The 16,959-nt window shown below is 45.5% G+C and overlaps 3 non-coding genes across 3 annotated transcripts; all 3 read left to right on the top strand.

Moving 5' to 3' along the window:
• Window positions 1-1,270: 1,270 nt before the first annotated feature.
• trnay-gua (transfer RNA tyrosine (anticodon GUA)) lies at window positions 1,271-1,358 on the top strand. The gene is given in 2 exon segments: window positions 1,271-1,307; window positions 1,323-1,358. It is a non-coding gene; the product is annotated as a tRNA-Tyr (tRNA).
• Window positions 1,359-4,865: 3,507 nt separating this feature from the next.
• Window positions 4,866-4,947, top strand: trnal-uag (transfer RNA leucine (anticodon UAG)). Its single transcript has one exon. It is a non-coding gene; the product is annotated as a tRNA-Leu (tRNA).
• A 3,067-nt stretch (window positions 4,948-8,014) lies between these two features.
• trnaa-ugc (transfer RNA alanine (anticodon UGC)) lies at window positions 8,015-8,087 on the top strand. The gene has a single exon. It is a non-coding gene; the product is annotated as a tRNA-Ala (tRNA).
• Window positions 8,088-16,959: the final 8,872 nt, after the last annotated feature.

Here is a 16,959-nt window from a genome sequence, read left to right as displayed (position 1 = left end):
TTGGTCTTTTATAGCACAAATCATCACCCGCTGCTCTACATGGGCGTGTCTTCAATATCGTTGAGAACCAAACCTTCTGCTTTCCGAGGCAACTGATTCTTTCGTCGTTAATTCCCAAATCTTCAATGAGAATCAGTGAAACGAAAATCAAACACATGTACACACTCGCGTCCTAACCTGAAAGAAAAATCTACACCCACTTTATAATACTGAAAACGATTCAGGAAGTACAGCAAAGTTCTAAAACCAGCGAATGCATCTGCATACAGTACATAAAATGTCAATTTTTCAAAAGTAAAATCTTCAGCTTTGAAAGATTACCATCCATATATTTTCGTTTTTCTCTTTTTTTACATAACACGCTTTCGAGAAACAAACTGTCTTTTAATTAAGGTTTCATTAGAAAATGTGTATCTTGGTTTGCCAAGTTAAAATCGGCACATCCCAGTGGGCAAAAGATGTAGAATATACGACTATTGAACGCATACCAGACGTGTAACTGTGCTCCGTAACTGGTCTAGAATGAAATTGATTATATGTTTATTATACATAAATGGTTGTAGTTCTATTATACGGATAAATTTAGAAGACTACTATACATATATAGTTAAAGGTCTATTATACATCAAAGAAAGATTTTTATAGGTGTAGAAACTAGTAAATAAAGCCAATGATTTATTTTAGAAATTTATTCTTAAAATATACAACTATTCACACCTGAAAAATATGTAGTTCAAATTATACATTATATACAATATTGTAATCAACAAATGTCTAACCATCATAAAAAACACAACTAGTAAACTTCAGTTACAAATTCTAGTAACATGGCAATATATATATATAGTAATGACAAACACAAACTAATTACATGAACACGCTAATATTTAACTCAAAACCACATTTCGAAACTTCTTTATTTCCACGAAAATATTATTAATGTAGCACAAACGCTACTTTCTAATAAAGACAGAAAGAAACTATTTGTTTTGTGTCTCATGGTGATCCTCCTCTCGATACTAATGAAATGTTTAATATGATCCCTCGAGAAAAAAAAGGAGTCAATTTCCGCCTGGAATGATTGATGCCCCATCAAACATTTTGTAATATCCCTGGAAGTTTATACAGTAGAATCCTGGTTCGTGGCTTAAATTCAAGGTAAACAAGACTAAGGAAACGAGTTGGAAACTTGATGTCAAAGTGGGATTTAAATCACCCGGAACATTTCACTACATTGGGCAGTATGTGCTAGGGAGCATTGCTTGACATCCCTTCGATAGCTCAGTTGGTAGAGCGGAGGACTGTAGTGGAGTCATTAGGGAATCCTAAGGTCGCTGGTTCGATTCCGGCTCGAAGGAAGGTGCTTTTTGTGTACTTTAATCAAAGAGTTAAAAAAGCGAATCTGTTTCATTCAGACATTTATCAAAAGTTCAATAAACGACGAAGTAGAGGTTCCTGTTCCGAATTCAGCCCACGTCTGATTGTCTTGTTTTGGCCAAGATCCGATCTTTGAATTAAGGGACTACTCTGTCTGCTTTGTAATTCAAAAATACATACAAATGTCAAGTTTTTTTGTAGATATAAAGGTGTTCTCTGTTTTCAAAGGATAGGTACTTAATTGGCATAATGATTTGGTATTGATTTTGTATCGTTGTATTATGAAGTTTGTGCTTTCTGTGTTTTTATCGTACTGTGAACTTATTTTTTAAACAAATGCTTACAAAGGCAAACAGGGCACACATCTGTTTATACCAGTGGTGAATTGTACATTTGTACAAGCTACTGTGCACTTCTGGGAGTATAACAGGTTCGATATAAAGTGGCAAAAATATAAAAGGGGAATATACCCCAGACTGCGTATAAGCTCTCGTTGTGACTGTTGTTTTATTTTTAGATAAAAATGGCGTACTGTGCACGAAATGTTGCAGAAACACAATTTGATATTTTAATAATTATTATTTTAATAATTTGATCAAATTGAGGCCCAGGATCCAAATCTTCAGTTCTGATTTTTTTAAGTGATATCTTTCCTTCCTGTCGTGGAAGTCACACGATGTGAGCAATTGTTTTTTTTACGTTGCGATCCAAAGATCCTCAGGCGCACTGTAACCAAACCAGGATGGATTCTGCTCGGAGCCGGACTGAGCTCATTCTCACTCCCTGTGCTAAAAACAGAATTAGCTCTTCCCCGAACATCGTCTACAGCTGCTGGATGGTGCTCTGCGTCTTACTGCTCCGGCAATTACTTTGACGAAAGACAGATCACTTGTGCGCTTTTAACCTTCTCGCAGCTACAGCTATAGCCCTGAAAAAAGCATTAGCTTTATCAGTTTTTACATTAATCTATTTTGAATCAAAGTTTGATATTTTTTTATTTTTTATTGCATTTTACATTACAATTATAATAATAATAATTATTATTATTATTACGCACACTTATATAGCGCTGTTCTGGATACTCCACTCAATGCGCTTTACAGATAATGGGAGTCCCCTCCACCACCACCATTCTCCTGAATGATCACAGAGAGTCAGGACCTCGGTTTTACGTCTCAGCCGAAGGACGGCACCTGTTTACAGTTTAGTGTCCCCTTCATTGTACTGGGGTATTAGGACCCGCATGGACCGCAGGGTGTGCGTCAAGCGACAGAAACCAGACGTGTGTCGGGCTCGGCTGCGAGCAGGACAATGACATCACAGGGACAAAGTAGAGGAAATCAAAAGGGTTCTATAAAAGACCTATGTAAGCTGTTGGTTTGCAGTCTGGACTCTAAATCCTCCGATCCGATTTTAAATCTCTCTAATACCTGAGCTGCGGCTTCTTCCGAGTATTTATTCGTATACTTATTATGTGTAAGTGTATAGATGAAACCTTTCATATATTGTTCAGTTTAAATCAAAATGCTTTACTAATACAAGAGAGAAGTATAGTATGAAGGATGTGACAAATCTATGATTTCTTGGAACAAAACGGTTTTTATTTGCATTCGAAATGAAGCGGAATTTTAGCGGGACACACAAACCCTTTGTCCTTTTTAGAGTTTTTAGAGTGAACAGACATAAATGTAGAAAACGTGTTTTTTAGCACTACAATAGCAGGGTCAGTGGCATAATGAATAACGCATCAGGCCTCGCGTCAGAAAATTATAAGTTGGACTGCCGTCTGGCTTGTTGCGTTTATACCACTTACGTTGTTTTATATAAATGAACTCCACCTGAAAGCTATAGAAAACACTTTGGGTAAGTTGTCTGCAGCCTCATGCGAATTTCGACAACTTACCCAAAACACTGTACTGTCTGGAGATCAGCTCCAGCTCTGAACTCAATTGCAATGAAAAACCATGCGTAACAAAACTGGAGAACAGCTGAACTTGTGTTCAGTTCGGTGATGAGGGATCAGAACTGTCCTTGTTGTAATTAGCACGAACTGCACAGGCTCTGAATCAGACCATGTCAATTAGTCTGATCAATGTAGGACACGTTAATGTAGAATTATTAAAAGGTTTATTAGTTAGTTAGTTCAAGTTTACCCACCTGAACTAATGTAGAATTATTACTTGGTCTGTCTCTTGTTTGTATATAAATGAATGACTCTGACAACTTAATGTTAGTTTTTAATTTAGTTTTACGATGTAGGTCAGGCGTTGACATATGCACGAGTATATGAAATGTCTCACTCCTGATTCAACTCATGTTCTATAGGAGATTGGCGATTCCTCCTGTTTCTCATACAACCATATCAGAACAGAAGCCGTTTCACCCAGCTCTGATTCAAGATCGACTTGCATCTTTATCCCTTTTTTGTTCGTGATCATTATTTTCTTTAGTTATGATCAATATTGAACTTTTTCTAAATGAAATGACAATAATCAAACATGCAGGCAGATTTTTGAAAAGTATTCGGAATTGACAGGGTGCCCCTTTGGAACAATCGTCAGAAATTGTGAGAAAATGAAAGTTATGTAAGCTCTCACACAAAGCATTGAAGATTGGAATCTGATTGTAAAAAAGTTACCCGTCTCCCAATGATAGGCAGGGATACACACCATGACTCGAATAGACTCAGCGAACTTTAACACCTATGATATTACGAGTGCTTTGCACGTGTCGAATTTCAAGAAGGAACTACTACAACAGTTGTGGACATAATTCAATACCACCGGCAAAGTCCAATGCCGGCAACATCTGAGAAAATAATGTTCACTCATGGAATTTGGTCTTTGAATGGCTGGCGGGAAAATTCATTTATACTCCTGTTGCACCCTCAGCTGAAACATGTTAAAATAACAACGCAGATTTGTTGCAGAACCTGACAAGAATTATTGGGTTAGCACTGTATGTATTCTTGTATATTTACTTTAATTTTAATATAAATGTAAACATGCATGCTGTATAAGCTATTGTAATTTTAAAATATGTTAGCTGAGGATGCGAAGGGGGCTATTATACCTTGTGAAACACACAAGGAACTGTAAAAAAGGCTGTTATTTGAATAAAATTGGCGATCACAAGAAAACCACAATTTATGTGGTATTATCATCAATATCCTTCAAAATCTACGTTCAAATGAAGCATTTGAAGAAACTATGAAAAAAGCAACAGTAATAGCAGAGGATTTTGATTTTTGCTCTTCAAGTCAGCAGATCACCGTAGAGTTGCACCCCTACAAAAAGCACAAAGGATGAATCCCACCACCTTCATTATTGCTGTGTTTGTGCCAGTGAAAGTAGCGTTTGTGTTATTGAAAGCATCTCGGAAGATGAAGGTGCAGTCACTTCCACGTGTCATGATATCATTAGATCTGACGACAAGAGCTGAAGCCCCCCCTAGTCCAAGCCAGCAATGTGAAGATGGGTATGGAGGAAGGTAGCGTGGCTGAGTGGTCTAAGGTACTGGATTTAGGCTCCAGTCTCTCTGGGGGCGTGGGTTTGAATCCCACTGCTGCCAAATATTAATGTTTTAAGACCTGCAATACAATCAGTAAAAGCGCTTTTTGTTAGGCTGCGGGAGGTGTTTAGAGATAGACTTTCTAAAAGACAGGCTTAACATCAAGGCAGAAAAAATATTTTGTTTTCTCATAAGAAATTCTCTTTGGCACGTTCAGCTTTATGTAGGGAACAACATCTGCCGAGATCACTTTTGAGGCAGTGCACATGATAGTGTACCGGCAAGTACATTTAATATTGGCTGTGGTGGTGAGCTGCTTTTGTCTGTGAAACTTTTAATTCTTCACGCCGAATCGTTGGCAGGGGTAAAGCTTATTAAATCTTTGAACATAGCGCTCCATCAGAAATACTTTGTTCGTGATCAAAAGAGATCAGAGGATTAACTTCATGGATTCACATACCATACCTTACAGGAAAGATTTAAAAGGGGAATTGATTGTGCTTCCTGATGTTGTTCCTGTCGTTTCTTTGGATACAGAGGTGAATGTTCTTTGACGTTCTGCTAGAGTATCCACTGGGTGGGCTTTATCAATCAGCTCGGAGAGGTCATCAGTGCTCTGTCTCTGGAAAATAATCAGCACTGTCGTTTTTCCCTGTGCTGTCTTTTAAAACATATAAGATCACGAGTTTACAGATTTCTCCAAATAACAACTATACATTTTAACCCAGCGGTTAGCATTCCTTCAATCCAATAGTTTTACTCCGGGTAAAAAGCAGCGAAATATATAGAGAGATTATATTCAAATATTTCAACGTTCTTATTGGATTACCTGTATGGAGATATCGCTCAGAATTCCTAATATGATTTTGAGTTCAGTTTTGCTTTACTACTTTCAGAGTCTTTTATTGACCTTGCTGAAGCAGAGAAGTGACATAATCACAAATGCAACTTACCTGTGCTACTGTTTTTGGTTAATAATGATTATTGCAAGGAAAAAAAAACAGCTCCTTGCATTAAGAGCAAGAGCAACCAACACGCTCGCTTGTTGAGTTGGGTTTTTTTTCCGTGGTGCTCTTCCTCAGATGTAAAGTTATTTGGCGAGCAAGGACCTCTGAGAAGGAGCCTGAATCCATCAAGAACTCAGAAATTCTAATATCGCACTACTGTCTTGTGTACAGAGATCTGCTTCTTCCTTTTTGAGTGTTTTGGTGTTTAAGAGCACGCTTCCTACCTCGAATGTTAGTTTCAGGAGATGTGCTACCGGATAAATGATTATCTTGAAAAGGTTTGGGGATGCACTGGCCGGGATTAAAACCCGGCTCAATTATTTGGAAGTCACCTGTACTACCAACACACTTCTAAGAAGCACCCGCACATTTTCGCAATCCTCTCTCTCACCTACAAAGTTATGAAGACACAGACGACCAATGAAAACTAATTTGATTCACCCAAGGCTTCACTCTTCTGTTGTGATGTTGTTTTAATTAGTGTTAGCTGTGATGAGGTATTGTTTCTGTCTCTTAAAGTTTAAGACTCTGCTCCTTTCTTCCTGGTATAGAAAAAAACATGTTCCATCTTTGTTTACAAACACCACTGTAAATTATTTGTCCATCTCTAAAGCCTGTGTGTATTGACAAGGCAATTCAAAAGCACATATTAAATAAGAACATGATCCTTCATGTTACCATTCCCGTGGTTGGAGCGTTGTTTCGCCCTTTAACGTTCTTCTACAATATTTACAGACGGCTTTATCACTGGAGTTGTGTGCATCGGTCCATGAACATCAACTGTACTGCTGTTTTTCTATGCGTAATTTAATCGCAAGCACTTAAAAGATGCAAAAAGATTTCAAAGAAAACATAATTGAAAGACAGTCGAGTAAGGAGGTAGAAAAACGCTCTCCCCCGTTGAAGAATCAACCACCGTCGCCCATGTGACTGGATATAAAAATAAATTATTCATTTCAATTATTCATGAAGGGTGGATTGTGGTCAGTGAACATATGCACATCTTTAAGTCAGTTCCACCATCTGTGCCATAGGGGATGTAGTTCAATGGTTTTCATGTATGAAGTTCCGAGTTCAATCCCTGGCATCACCAGATGTCTTACATTATTGTGCTCACATCGCAATCTTCTGTTGAGTGAGAACTCTTTGCTCGTGTTCATAGAGAGACAGGTTTACACAATTAAACTCAGTCACACACGAAGTGCTACAGTGTTGCTCTGCTGTTTTAAATGTACCTCCAAAGCATTTTGTTCTGTTAACTACCAAATGATTTGAACTAATTTTACATCATATTCAGGAAATCCAGAGAAGGTCATCAGACTTTTAGTGGCTGTTGAAGAAAACACCTGTTGAATCTCACCAGGGATTTCTTGAGAGATCATTCAGCAAGCGAGTTAACAGGGGTTAACGTAGAGAGTGGCGGAGGTGGGATGTCAGGGCTTGACGTCACTGCTTTATTCAAAGAGTGGAGGGGTGGGTGTCAGGGCTATATGACAGTGCTTTCCGCAGAGAGTGGTGGGGGTGGGATGTCAGGGCCATATGACACTGCTTTATACAGAGAGTGGCGGGGGTGGGATGTCAGGGCCTGAAGATACTGCTTTACGCAGAGAGTGGCGGAGGTGGGATGTCAGGGCCTGACAACACAGCTTAACGCAGAGAGTGGAGGGGTGGGCGTCAGGGCCATACGACACTTCTTTATGCAGAGAGTGGTGGGGGTGGGATGTCATGGTTATACGACAGTGCTTTCCATTGAGAGTGGTGGGGGTGGGATGTTATGGCCATAAGACACTGCTTTATGCAGAGAGTTGAGGGATTGATGTCAGGGCCATACGACAGTGCTCCACTCAGGCCTCTGCTTGAATTTGTACTCCTCCTCTCTCCCTACCTCTACTTCTATGATATTTGCACTTTCTGGAGAGGCGATTTTCTCCACTTCAGTAGCCCGATTGCGTGGAGAGGGCTGTAGAATGTGGCACCGCCTTTCCTGCTCCGTCCATGACAGGCGTGCTGGTCTCTGGAGAGAGAGCACGGTCCATCAGCGCACTCCAATAAAGGCACTGGAAGCAGCTGAAACGCATTGGCGAAGCTCAGCACTGGGCCGCTGGGCACATCTTACCACCGTTTCCGTAGTGTAGTGGTTATCATGTTCGCCTTGCATGCGAAAGGCCCTCGGTTCGAAACCGGGCGGAAACAGACTGGCTTCTTTTGTCGCATACAAATGGGTTGTACAACTTTAAACTAGCAAATGGAAGAGGGCTGAAGTAAGAGACAAGATGTAAATAGGGTTAACTTAAGTCAGTTCTGCCTGAAAATTAGACTTCTAAGCAACAGGGGTTTATGGCAGGAAAGGGGGTTAACTGATAAGGATTCCAGATGCGAGGGGGCATAATCTTAAACTGACCATTTGGCCAGGGTCTCTTAACTGGCCAAATACCACGACCCCCCCCCCCCTTACCATAACACCGAATGACGTCTGAAGCAGCAAGGAAGGATTATATAACCTAAAAGTTTGTACCGGCACATCGAACAATACTTCGGTTTTGTTGTTTCTTGTGGGAAACAAGACTTTGGCTTTATTGTTCCTTGTGTCCGTCATGGCAGTGAACAGGTCCTGGTTACAGGATCTCTAAAAAAGGAAATAAAGACTGAAATCAGATCCGACCCACCATGCTGCCACGGTGACGGTGCACTGCCCAGTGAAAGTGGCAGCCTGTCCCTGGACTGTGGGAAACTGGAGCACCTGGAGGAAACCCCCACAGACCAGGGAGAGAACATGCAAACTCCACACAGACAGCACCCACACCCCAGGTCCAGCACTGTGAAGCATGCCCGACGATGCGGAAGGGCTTTTACAAATGAGTGTGTAACTCACACTGGTGCCCAGGATGGCCTGCTACCGGAACGCAACCTAATTTTCTTAATGCAGTTTGTTCGAAGCGGTTTGCAGGAGCTGGAGGTGAGGACTGAGCTGGGGTCCAGTGTGCGAGAGTGACTACTGATGTCGTGTGTGTGTGTGTGTGTGTGTGTGTGTGTGTGTGTGTGTGTGTCTGGATCATTGTGAGCGCCGTCAGGTTTGTGTATTTGTTTAAACAAGAGGACGTGTCTGTGCGGGTCTGACTCTGTGTGAGGGTGCAGCTCTAACTGTGCGCGCGCGGGCCTGTCTATCTCTCTACACTGCATGAGGGGCTAAATCTGCCTCCGAGAACCCGACTTTTCAGAAGAAAAATCTATGAAAAGACACGACCTCTTCTCTTGCTCTCGACGTACAACACACTGGGGGATGAAGCTGGTGTCTTCAGCTGTAACCCTAGCTATTTATGCAAACAGCTCTTTTATGAAAAGCAGCTCTAGGCCTAGACAAGAGGAACAGATTAAACAAATCTTGGATTTATGGCTTATTCAAAGCAGACTGAGCGCTGCTATACTGTATGTAGGAGCCAGAGATGAAGAATGAGCTATTTAAGGAAATCAGGAGTGTGAGAGAGGGACTGTGTGTTTTTCCTCCCAAAAGAGAAGGCTTGTGGTTCTTTATGCTTTTCTGCACAGGCTGCCAACGTGAGTACGTGTTGGGTTCTTGGTTTGAATGCTCGAGTTGTCAGGCTTGCGTTTTTTGTTCCTGTTGGAGCCCATAATTGTGAACAAGGCGCTTGAGGACGTCTCTGTGCGGGTGTGCGTTTGTAATGACGTGTGTGTGCCTCTCTGTTTCAGTATAAAAAATGCATTTAAGAAATTCAGCCTTTTCATGTTCCTAATATTCTTTCCTTCTCGACAATAATAACTAAGGTGGCTGCTGGAAGAGTTGTTAATGGGGCCAGCAGGGGGTGCTCACCCTGCGGTCTGTGTGGGTCCTAATGCCCCAGTCTAGTGATGGGGACACTGGACTGTAAACTGGCGCCGTCCTTCGGATGAGACGTAAAACCGAGGTCCTGACTCTCTGTGGTCATTAAAAATCCCAGGGTGTTTCTCGAAAAGAGTAGGGGTTTTACCCCAGTGTCCTGGCCAAATTTCCCATTGACCCTTACCAATCATGGCCTCCTAATAACCCCCATTTATGAATTGGCTTCATTACTCTGCTCTCCTCCCCACTGATAGCTGGTGTGTGGGGAGCGTTCTGGCGCACTATGGCTGCCGTCGCATCATCCAGGTGGATGCTGCACATTGGTGGTGGTGGAGGGCAGTCCCCATGTCCTGCAAAGCGTTTTGAGTGGAGTGTCTAGAAAAGCACTATATAAGTGTAAGCAATTATTATTCATTATAATGTAATAAGTCCATTATTTCTCACCCCTCCATTGCAAGGCATACACAACACAAACACCAGGAACAATTTTCTCAGAAGCCAGTTAACCTCCCAGAAGAAATAAAAGGTGTTAAAAGTAAGTATCTCCTTTAGGTGAGGACACACTGGATCAAACAAAAACAACATTTGAAGTGAATTGCAAATGTATTGAGTTGTGATGCAACTGTAACTTGAACCTAACATGACTGGGGCGTGCATTTTTGAAATTGCATTTTCACAGCTGAAATACAAAATGAAGCTGATCGCAGTCCAAACTCAAGGTATTGTTGTAAAACTAAATATTCAACATGTTTCTACCTGTCCCTTTTCAGCTCACTCAGAAGTCCACAGCTTGCAGCCTGGTGCCTCTCTGTCTCTCCCCCTCCACACTGCTGGTCCAGTGGAGGTGCTGTTTGATCCTGCAGGATCTGTCCAGTCTTGTATAGTCTTACTGATCAGCGCAGGGCTCCCTGGCCCCAGGTACGAACAGTGAGTGTCAGTGCAGAACAGCTCTCTGACACTCCGCTCCCTCACTCCAGCTGATCAGGGCAACTACACAGTGAGGGACCTTAAGGGAAGCAGTATCAGCACTGTGATCGTCACTGTGGGTGGTGAGCAGGTCTACAGTAGGGTCACTAGAGGGCTCCATATTCTTGACAGAGTGTGTTCTTATATCATCCTCTGTCTTGATTGTCTTTCAGCTCACAGAGACACTGTCACCCTGCAGCCTGAAGCCTCTCTGTCTGTCCCTCTGTTCACTGGAGAGCCAGTTGAGGTGCTGTTTGATCCTGCAGGAGGTGGAAACTGGACCTCAGTGTGTTCTGTCCAGAGCAGCACAGCCAGCTGTGTCCCCCAGTACAGTTTTTTTTTTATTTTTGATGATTAGCCATATGTTGATTACAATATTGTACATAATGTATAATTTGAACTCGATATTTTTCAGGAGTGAATGATTGTATATTTTCAGAATAAATTTCGAAACCAAATTATTGTCCCTCGATCTCTGTCTCTCTCTCGCCCTGCTGTCTGTCTGTCCCTGCCTCTCTGTCTCCCCGGCTCTCTGCCTTCAGCTCTGTTCGCCGATGTCCCGCCAGCCCGTCCCTCTCTCAGCCTGTCTCTTGACTTGCAGGAGGAGGAGGAGGTGGAGACAGCTCCTCCGGCAGGAGAGAGGAAGGAGGTCAGTGCTGGTCCCACACTGCCTCCTGTCCTGTCTGTGGTGGAGTTTCGCCGTCTTGTCTGTCCCTGGGTCTCAGTGTCTCTCTCTCGTTCAGCCCTGTCTGTCAGTGTCTCTCTCCTCCTCCTCTCTGTCCTCAGTGTGTCTCTCTCCTCCTCCTCTCTGTCCTGTGGTGTCCAGTCAGTGTGTCTCTCTCCTCCTCCTCTCTGTCCTGTGGTGTCCAGTCAGTATGTCTCTCTCCTCCTCCTCTCTGTCCTGTGGTGTCCAGGCAGTGTGTCTCTCTCCTCCTCCTCTCTGTCCTGTGGTGTCCAGGCAGTGTGTCTCTCTACTCCTCCTCCTCTCTGTCCTGTGGTGTCCAGGGGGTCAGTATTAGTGGGCTACACCCAGGCTCACTCCCTGCGAGTGTGATCTCAGCAGAGTCTCTGTGCTCTTGGGACACTTGACTCACCTGTCTCTTCCTCTCCCTGTGCTGTCCCTCTCCTACCCCCTCTCTCCCTCCTCGGACTCCAGCTGGAGGAGGTCCAATCACCACCTCCTGTGAGATAGAAGAAAAAGAAGGTGGGTAATGCTCTGATCCTCTCTTTACTCCTGTCTAGTGTCCAGTCAGTGTCCAGTCAGTGTGTCTGTATGAACCCCTCTCTCTCTCAGTGCAGTGTTCATGTACTGGAGTGTCCAGTCAGTGTGTCTGTATGAACCCCTCTCTCTCTCAGTGCAGTGTTCATGTCCTGGAGTGTCCAGTCAGTGTGTCTGTATGAACCCCTCTCTCTCTCAGTGCAGTGTTCATGTCCTGGAGTGTCCAGTCAGTGTGTTTGTATGAACCCCTCTCTCTCTCAGTGCAGTGTTCATGTACTGGAGTGTCCAGTCCGACTCTTAACGTGACTCTCCTGTCTCTGCTTCAGAAGCGCCGATGCGTCTTTTTGAAGTCCCTGAGCTGCGTGTCAGTGGAGACAGAAGATCAGGACGAGCCGATGGAGGCGGCGGAGACCGTAGCTCAGGAGAGGAAGAGCGAGGGAGAGGAGGAGCAGGCTGCCGGGAAGGACAAGAAGAGGAAGAGGAGGTGCAGGTGAGCAGACAGGGGGGCGCTGCCCGGTCGTGTCTGTGATTCAAGGAGGAGTCTCCTCTTGCTGTTTGATGTCATGGTGACGTCTGTGTCTGTGTCCCTCACACCTGCAATAACAATATTCTTTCCAGGTTCCTTTCCTGGTTCTGTGCCTGCTAAGATCTGGACTGGACTGGACTGGACTGAATTGGACTGAACCGGAGCTGAGAGACACCAGACGACTGGACTGCAACCTAGGGACACCAGACTGGACTGGACCGGAGCTGAGAGACACCAGATTGGACCGAAGCTGAGGGACCCCAGACTGTGCTGGACCGAAGCTGAGGGACCCCAGACTGGACTGGACAGGAGCTGAGGGACACCATACTGTGCTGGACCGAAGCTGAGGGACCCCAGTCTATGCTGGACCGAAGCTGAGGGACCCCAGTCTGTGCTGGGCCGAAGCTGAGGGACCCCAGACTGTGCTGGACCGAAGCTGAGGGACCCCAGACTGTGCTGTTCTGAAGCTGAGGGACACCAGACTGGACTGGACTGGAGCTGAGGGGCCCCAGACTGGACTAGACTGGAGCTGAGAGGCCCCAGACTGGACTGGACCAAAGCTGAGGGACCTCAGGCTGTGCTGTACCAAAGCTGAGGGACCCCAGACTGTGCTGGACCGAAGCTTAGGGACCCCAGTCTGGACCGAAGCTGAGGGACCCCAGTCTGTGCTGGACCGAAGCTGAGGGACCCCAGACTGGACCGAAGCTGAGGGACCCCAGTCTGTGCTGGACCGAAGCTGAGGGACCCCAGACTGGACCGAAGCTGAGGGACCCCAGTCTGTGCTGGACCGAAGCTGAGGGACCCCAGACTGTGCTGGACCGATGCTGAGGGACCCCAGTCTGGACTGAAGCTGAGGGACCCCAGACTGCACTGGACTGAAGCTGATGGGCCCCAGACTGGTCTGGACTGAAGCTGAGGGGCCCCAGACTGGACTGATGACCTTTTGTTAAGCATCAATACATTTTTAAAAAAAAAATCTGTTTAGCTTTTGGTTTTTTCCCTCCCCCCCCCCCTAAGGTTGCTGCTGGGAGAGGTGTGAGTGGGGCCAGCAGGGGGCGCTCTCACCCTGCAGTCTGTGTGGGTCCTGATGCCCCAGTATAGTGACGGGGGACACTGGACTGTAAACAGGCGCCGTCCTTCGGATGAGACGTAAAACCGAGGTCCTGACTCTCTGTGCTCGTTAACAATCCCGGGGTGTTTCTGGAGAAGAGTAGGGGTGTTACCCCAGTGTCCTGGCCTGATTCCCCCCCTGGTCTTGACCCATCATGGCCTCCTTATCACCCCCCTCTCTGAACTGGCTCCATCCCTCTGCTCTCCTCCCCACTGAGAGCTGCTGTGTGCTGAGCGGACTGGAGCATCATCCAGGTAGGGGCTGCACACTGGGGGGGCTGGAGGGGATCCCCCTGACCTGGGAGGAGCTCTGAGTGGAGAGTCCAGACTTATTAATTATTATTATTATTCGTGCTGCACTGGTCTTCAGTCCTGGCAGTGAGAGGGGGACTCTGTGATCAGTACAGATACTCATGACTGTCTAATAATACACGATACAAATGGAAAACAGGGTAGCGCTGTAGTCCCTTCGAAACGTTTTGAACTGCCAGAAGAAGTTTTCACAACCCGGACTCGTGAAGGTACAGGTCTTCTCCCTTTGTCCGGAGTAAGGTGAGAGGTCAACCCCTCGGGGCGCAGTATCCCCGATGCACCCCCCCACCACCACCCAAAACGATACACACTTCTGTGACGATTGGGAGACCCCGGATCGACCAGCCCCTGCGGTGGAGGAAACGACCCGCTGGAGAGAACACGCAGACCCCACACAGAAGGGTCACCTCGGCATTTATTCCAACAGCAAAACAACACCAGAGAGAAACAGTCTCCGAAAGATAAGCGCACACCGGGAAAAACACGACGGGGTCATTACAAATGGGAATAGGAGTTCTTTTTTTCTTTTCCGGACGTCAGTTGTATCGTGTCCTGGTGATTTCTCCCGTTTCGAACGGAGTTTAATGTCGCGTTTCTACTTTATTAGAGAGAGGCACTGAACTTTGGGGAATGTGACATCCACCCAGTATTACTAGTAGGTTGATAAATATAAATGTTCTTTTTCCCCCCGTATGATACCTCGCGAAATATAACGATGGCCAACTCCTTAAGTCAAAATTTAAACCCTTCTCACGCTACAAGACAGTCCGTCAACATCGCCGCGGCCCGAAGCGCGACCTTCGGTATGACGTTGGCGGAAAAGGGGGTAGGGTAAGTACGTCACAGCCGGGGGGAAGCCCCTATCACGTGAGAGGGGTGCGGCGGGCGACGAGCCCCCGGGGGCGAAGAGAAGTTGATTTGCGTGGGGTGTGGAAACACTACACGACCGGGCAAGCGAGCCGTTTTTTTTTGTTTTGTTTTTTCCAGAACATCAGAACAACCGCAGAGATGACCATCGATCCACCTCCAGACGTTTCCTTTATTGTCCTCTTTGGCCTCCAAAATAAAAAAAAAAACTGGGATCCATCGCCAAATTAAAACGTCAACCACTTTTCGGGCTTTCGTGCTGTCCATGATGAAACCGTCATGGTTGTGTAAGCATACGTTACGTCACAGACCGGCGGCGCTCGGACGTGAGGAGTGTCGTTACGTTTTTGAAATGGCACGTCAGACAAGATCTCTGACAAGATCTCCGAAAAACCCAAACCTGTAAGATTCAATTTCAATTCAGTTTTTTTATATAGCGCCTTTCACAACAAGAATGCCCCAAGGCCCCGAACAAAGGAGTTGTTCCACACCCCCACCACCCTCTGTGTACAGTAGAGCCCCCTGTACTGACTGGAGGAGCTCACCCAGCTGTGTCTGGAGAGAAGCCGGGGTATCGGCTTCAACCACAGGGCTGGGCGGCTTGTTCCCCACCCCCACCCCCTTCTGTGTACAGAAGAGCCTCCTGTCCTGACTCCAGTAGGAAATGTCACCTGGAGGCAACACACCGGCTTCTTTTAACAGATCACCTCGGGAATCGGGAACAATGGAGCTGTGTGCGGCCGTCTGTAAGGAGGGGTTCAGCGCGGGGAGGCTCCGGGCTCGGGTCTGGACCCGGGGGGGGGGGGACTGTCTGTGTGGAGTCTGCATGTTCTCCCTGTGTTCTCCGGGTCCAAAGACAGGCTTTTGGGCTAATTGGCTTCTGGGAAAACTGGCCCTGGTGTGTGTGTGTCCTGTGATGGAGTGCTGTCCTGTCCAGGGTGTGTGAGTGAGTGTGTGTTTGTCATGTGATGGACTGGTTCCTGTCCAGGGTGTGTGAGTGTGTGTGTCTGAGTGTCCTGTGAGGGACTGGTGTCCTATCCAGGTTGTGTGTGTGTGTCCTGTGAGGGACTGGTGTCCTGTTCAGGGTGTGTGAGTGTGTGTGTGTGTGTCCTGTGAGTGACTGGTGTCCTGTCCAGGGTGTGTGAGTGAGTGTGTGTGTGTCCTGTGATGGACTGGTGTCCTGTCCAGGGTGTGTGAGTGTGTGTGTCTGTGTGTCCTGTGATGGACAGATGGTACCAAGCCTGGACACCCATGAGACACTGGCTTCCTCAGAAGACTCTCACGGAGGGCACACTGTCCCTAACCCGGGTCCAGAAGAAACTACAGTGATCTATAATTCCTGCGTCTCGGAAGGGTTTATGACGTCTATGTCCGGCGCCCGCGACCGTGGACCGGCGGTTTGGCGTCGCGCTACGCAGCTCGAGCTTCGGTGCGAGGCAGGGCGGGAGGGAGTCGATGTGGCCTTGGCGCCATCTTTGCTGGTGAGTCAATTGTGACCGTTGCGGTACAATAAACCATCAATAAACCTTTTCCCACCCCGTCCAGTATTTCTGTCGCGGCCCACGTCCCTTACAATCGAAAAAATATAAAAAACAGTAGCCCTTCGCAACATTACACGCCATTTTTTTATTTTAAACGTCCGCTAGATACGCAGGTGGCTCGATACCTGTCTTATCCTCGCCGGAGTCTTTATACCGGCAAGTGAATTTTATTTGGGGTCCCTAAGAATTGTGACAGAAATGTCAGTGAACCACAATAAAAAACGAAACTTTTTTTTTAAAGGCGGTGAATGGATTTTCTGAGTAACCGTGTAGCGACTAACGTAAGGAAAAAAAAGTTGTCTTTCCCTACGAAGACGTTTTTGTACAGGACTTTCTTTAAATATCAGTTGTGCATAGCGTTTTACAAAAAGTTGATGATGATCTTGGAGATAATTGCAAAGGAAAATTGAGATAACTACCAAAACATTACGTGTGAAACGACAGGACAGAACTTTGAACCCACAAAGAAACAAAGGTATGAAATATTGCCTCGTTATGGGGGGTTGATAATTGTAGTAAGTGTTACTAATTTTCATAAAGAAATGTATATTATGTGACTCACACGTGAGATTTAGTGTATATACGTTTCATATTGTGCATATATACGGGGTTAAAAAGTGGAATGAGTATGATTATAAACTCGTGTGTCCTATAATCAGATAATTTTTGAACAAGCTTTGATTAGA

Source organism: Lepisosteus oculatus, chromosome 14, assembly GCF_040954835.1.
Source record: "Lepisosteus oculatus isolate fLepOcu1 chromosome 14, fLepOcu1.hap2, whole genome shotgun sequence".
Taxonomy (NCBI): Eukaryota; Metazoa; Chordata; class Actinopteri; order Semionotiformes; family Lepisosteidae; genus Lepisosteus; species Lepisosteus oculatus.
The sequence above is the reverse complement of the archived record's forward strand: the minus strand, read 5'-3'. Positions and strand labels throughout refer to the sequence as shown.